Here is a 6,000-nt window from a genome sequence, read left to right as displayed (position 1 = left end):
TCGTCCTTTCTAGTAACATATATATACATAAGAGATGAGACAAATTCATATCATAAACATAGTTTTTTAGGAAAGAAAGAAAGAAATTCTAGTCATAAGTTTTCATTTAAATAAAAAATGTAATAATGGACTCTAACTTACACGAATAATTAAAGAAGTCAGTTCATTGTGTTCCATAATCTCTAACTCGAATAATGGACTAATTGAAGTTAACTCAGGTAATTGCTCTGAGCAATTAGAAACTTAGATACTAAAATCTGATGTAACACATAATAAAAACTTTCTTTAACTACAACTTAGCTTCTCCTTAACAACTACGTACCACCAAATATGCAACAGGTACAATATCTGCAATTCTATTCAGCATTTAATGACTTGCATATTTAGCTCAAGGGTAAGGGTCTATATATTGAAATCTTGTTCTCTCAAAGTACCAATCCGCAATAGCTTCCGCAATTGTCTACACAGAGAAATTAAAAATTGTTATGAACTCAACAAAACTATTTATGACATGCATATGATAAAATCGAAAAATAAACAAACATTACCTTATTAAGTAACCTCGGAGAGGTAGCACTGTACCAGTATTCCGATGAAAGAATTCCACCATGAGAATAGCAAGACGTGAGGAAATAACCCCTTGTAAAACAAGGGGGTAGTCCCTTGAATGTCTTCAAGAACTTCACTCCAAAAGCTAAATTAAAATAAAACATACTAAAAAAAAAATTAAAGGAGAAGAAGTCATTAATTAGACATTAGTTAATCATTAGAGAAATGTTAACCTTGAATAATTATACGCTGACTATATGTGCAGTTATTTATGCTCTTGACACAATCCTTCCAGACGTGTTGAAGATCAAGGTATGCAGGAACCACAGTGTTATTAATCTAGAGTTAAGAGTGTTAAATAATTAGAATTATATATAAAAGCTAAAGAAGAAACAAATCAAATTCTTAAAATTGAGGGAAATTAGCATTTGTCTTGTTAACCTGCCAGTAATCATAAACTGAGTTGATTATGAAAAGTGGAGTTTGCACATACGGAACTACATTCTGAGGGAAAAAACACTGCACCATATAAAATTAAAGTTACTACTACATATAATTAAAGAAATTGTTTTTTATTTCGAAAGCTTAAAATATATAATTACCAAACTTGGTTCCATTGCAGATGTGCAAGCTGATGGTAAATTAGCCAATCCCTGAGAATGAAAGAGGAAAAAATTGTCTTGCATCTACTTCTTAACCATATTACTAAAAAGAAAAGAAGAAGATGTGACTCACATGTAGGTTAACAATTTTCCGATACATCTCTTGAATATCTGAAGTACCATAAATGTTGAAACGTTTATAAATCGCTAATAGAAAATGTAGAGTATCGTTTTCTTAAGATCACATAACAAAGAACTGACCCATTGATGAAGAAACCAGCATCTGCAATACACTTAACTCTAGCATTTGAACTTGTTGCAGTTCAAAATTGTTGCCAACTCTCCTGCGGATATTCCTGTTAGAATTGCCTGAAAATGTTTTGATAATCAAGATTAACTTTTTGAAAAAAGAATGATATAGTAGAATTAAAATAACGTAGAGAGTGAATTCATTGAATAATATAATATTCTTACATTTTCAGCATTTTTCATTCCTTTGCTCCGTAAATCTTCCATAATAGCCGTAAATATTCTAGCCCCTCTAAAATATAACTTGTTCTCCTAATGTACATTATTTGGCAAATTTAATCAGAAAAATATTACAAAATTAAAAAATAACACACACACATATATATATTACTATATTTCCTATAGGATGAACTTGTTCAACATCACCAGTGAAGGATGAACCATCACAATACTTCACCCTCACCCTGTTCCAACTGTGAAACTCTACCAATGTTTGCTTGATGTTAGAATTAAGGAGTTAAAAATTTAAATATATATAGATATGCACACACAAAAAAAAAGAACATAGCAAGATATGTTCATATAAATAAAATAGTGTGTATTACCTGGATTATGTTTAGAAGTATTATGAAGAATCCCGGCGAAAAAGCCTTGTTGATACATCATTTTGGTGGAACCTAAGAACGTAGTTGAACGATTCAGGCAATCTGAGATACTGTTGCACCAACCACCTCCCTATAAATATGAATTATATATTTCTCCGGAGTTAATTTGATGTTTGAAAATTCATTAAAAGGAAGTAAACAAATTTAATTAAGCAGTAAGTAACTAACATCCAAGTGGATAATCTAGCTGCGAAGTCCGGTACCATGTCCTCTGTGAAGATGATACTGGTGGACTTCCATCAAGGCATACTGTACACAAAACAAATGAGTATCTGATTTTCTTTGAAGGAATTAATTAAGAGTATATTTATGTATTAACGTACCCGCGCCTTGGGCAGTTGCGCTTTCAAGAATTGTTATATTAACGTACAAATGATCTTCAGCGCCAAGAACATGACTTGTACAAACTACTGCTAGCAAAACCAACAGAAATATTTTCGTCCTACAACAAACAAAAACAAGTGTAAATTTAAAACGAGAAGATCGAAGAGAAACAATTACTAGTATGTTATTACAAATAACAAAAAAAAAAAAACAGTTAGGTTTTGAAGTTTTAGTACATGTTATGAGCAAGAAGTTGTTCTTCTTTAAAGTGTTGAGAATGAAAGGAGAGTACTTTAGAGAAAATGCTTATGATTAGACTTAAGAAGTGGTATGAGACTATATTGAGTAGTTCATCTCTCTTTTTATAAGCAAATATCCTTATAATGTTTATATTAAACTAAAATAATAATGACTTCTTTTTATCTACTCCTACAGGTTACATGGGTCTATCACCTAGTCTATCCCTCTCTTAAAGAGCAGATCACTACTTTAAAAAAATCAGATTTAATTAACGATCGACAAATTGTATAGCCAAACAGAAAAATTCTTATTTGGCAACGAATTAGCGACAAATTTTTTTGTTAGCTACGAGTAAAATAGTGATGGACCAATGATGAATTAAGTTCGTAGCTAATTCTCGTGTTTTTAGTTAGTAGTAATAACATGTCTTATAAAAAGAAAAAAATCCATTAAAGGTGTTACATAATGCACAACTATAAGTCCATAACCTATATATCCGCTATATTCTACAAAACTGGAATTATTTTTTTCATGAGCCTCTCTTCATAATTGACATTCTAAAATTGCACATAGTTTAGATTAATAATTGGTTTCTTTTTATTGACATATCCATAAATTACATTGACATGACATGTGAACATAATTAAATGTACATTTTAAAGAATATTACATGTGCAATCACTAATGAGGTAGTAATGAATTACAGAATTACTGCTACATGACATGTGCTATATTTACTTTTACTTTAAGAGAAAACAATGCATATTTCAAAGATTTTTCTGTGAAATGATATATTGTGAATTACATCAACTTCTCCAAAAAAACATTATTGTGAAGTCTATGTTTAATTTTATAATGGAAAATGTATTATCCTTATAAGTCGGGAATGAAATTCTTATCAATAACATGAAAGTTTAGAGGAAATATATAGGCATAATGTCGCTACCATAGGTTAATTATAACTACCTTGACCTTAAGAAACAATGTAGTAAAATCATAAAGAACTTGTGTTGTTAAATTAAAGATATGTATAATATACCAAAATTGTACTTCAAATTTGTGGTTATTATGGAAGAATTTGCTTTTGTATTGATGTTTTTCTCTATTCCCATTTTAATTTTTTAAAAATAAATTTGAGTGAAAAATCCATTTATGACATAGTCCCAAAACCACGTAACTCCATCTCTTTGACTCGGTATATAGACGTCACACTGAAATAAGGATCCACCGTATATTACAAAAGATTAGAAAGGTCAGCACGGGACATTAAGCTCTTGTTATACATTAAACTCATTTTTCACTACTAGCACGAAATTCTCTCAATTTATCAATATATGAAAAAATGTTGCTATCAAAATCTCAATCTTGAAATCGTAAAACTAAATTTTGACCATGAACTTTTTAATAGTCTTTTTAGTTGATGTGGTTGAGATTCACTGGAAACACCTAGACAAAATTATACACAAAATTGGAGGGATGTTGGAGGTGATTTCGACTAGTTTAGAGTTAAATTTCATATCTAAAACTGAACAAGACATTATCACCTTGACAATGTATATCATGTATGTATATCATTGTATATCTGACACAGTTTCATGGATATTTAATTAACCGATATACATGATATATTAGGAGATACAAGGTGATATATACACGAATATACACGGACAAAGTCATTTTCAACCTTTCAAATATGAAAATCAACTCAAATCCGCCTAAAAAACAACTTCAAAATTTATATTCAAGCTCCTTAAGGTGTTTATGATAAAATCCAATCGAGATAAATCACAATTACGCATATTGAAAAATTTTCATGTCCTTCTCAACCTCACACAATTTATTCAATGTTACATTCACATTTTTAAGTTCCAGATTTCACAGCCATGGTTACAATGCCTCTGGAGTTTGGTTGATTTGCTTAAGCTGAAATTTGAAGACATATTAGGTTGAATGTACCAATAAGGCAAAATTAGTCTATTCTATGCCAATCTTTCACTAATTTTGATTTATAAATGCCAATTTCTCTTTTAATTGAAATTGTTTTCTAGTCTTTTACAAAAAGTAAAAATAAATTATATATATGGTAAAAAAGTAGAAAAACTCATTTTTTAAAAATATGCTATGGGTAAATTTAAGAAAATAATAAATATTTGTAATGTGTCTTTTAAGTTTCTGAAGTTATGTGATATATTCCTTTTTCTTTAGATTAATTACATTTTCAACAATGGTTGGACCATGATCCCAATCTATGAGTTTCTTACTTTGTTAACTTTATGGATCACCTGAATATATGTATATTACTATAAAATGTATATTCTACCTTAACAATATATACATATTTTGTAAAATTAAATGCCCAAAAAGCATTGCTGTAATTTTCTCAAAATATGAACCTAGATGTGCATTTTAGATAGTTTACAAAGAATGTGCCTTTTTTTCTTTTATAAAGGGGCTTGATGGGCTGCTATTTGTGTATATTATTGCAGTCTAAAAATATTGGAAAAATGACATCACATAAATATTTAAGACCATATATTATAATGAGGAACCTTCACATATAGCAACTCAAAAATAGCCTAATTACTCTCCATAGCTATAGTTTGATAATTACAATTCGTAGCTACATGTTATAGGGAGGAGAGAGGCAAGCGAGGCTGGGAGAGAGAGAGGAGAGAGGCGAGCGAGGCTGGGAGACAGAGAGGAGAGAGGCGAGCGAGAGAGGGCAAATAGTGGAGAGAGGTGAATTGTATGTGTATATCGGTTAGATAATTGTATATTATACATATGTATTTGTATATATGGCAAGCGAGATTGGGAGAGGGAGGAAAGAGGCGAGTGAGATTGGGAGAGGGAGGCGAGCGAGATTGGGAGAGAGGTGAGCAAGATTGGGAGAGAGTGGGAGAGAGGTGAATTGTATATGTATATTGGTTAGATAATTGTATATTATACATATGCATTTGTATATATGGCAAGCGAGATTGGGAGTGAGAGGAGAGAGACGAGCGAGATTGGGAGAGGGAGGAGAGAGGCGAGCGAGATTGGGAGAGGGAGGAGCGAGGCGAGCGAGAGAGGGCAGAGAGTGGGAGAGAGGTGAACTATATATGTATATCGGTTGGATAATTGTATATTATACATATGTATTTGTATATTCTGGCGAATTATACATATACAAATGTGGCTAATTATACAAACTCAAAGTCAGCCCACATAATTAATGTATAATATTAGTCGCGAGTAGTAATTATAGCAAACTATAGCTATGATGAGTAATTAAGTAGTATAAGTTTGTTTAACCGCGTAATTTTCCCTATTATAATACATAAAGATATATTTTAATACTCTGTTGAGATGGTTGTTCTATTTCATAACGT

The 6,000-nt window shown here is 31.0% G+C and overlaps 1 pseudogene; it reads right to left on the bottom strand.

Annotated features, from left to right (window-relative positions):
* Nucleotides 1-388: 388 nt before the first annotated feature.
* LOC125843079 (pectin acetylesterase 8-like) lies at nucleotides 389-3,923 on the bottom strand (annotated as a pseudogene).
* Nucleotides 3,924-6,000: the final 2,077 nt, after the last annotated feature.

This window comes from Solanum stenotomum, chromosome 10, assembly GCF_019186545.1.
Source record: "Solanum stenotomum isolate F172 chromosome 10, ASM1918654v1, whole genome shotgun sequence".
NCBI lineage: Eukaryota > Viridiplantae > Streptophyta > Magnoliopsida > Solanales > Solanaceae > Solanum > Solanum stenotomum.
This window is presented reverse-complemented; position numbering and strand designations above follow the sequence as displayed.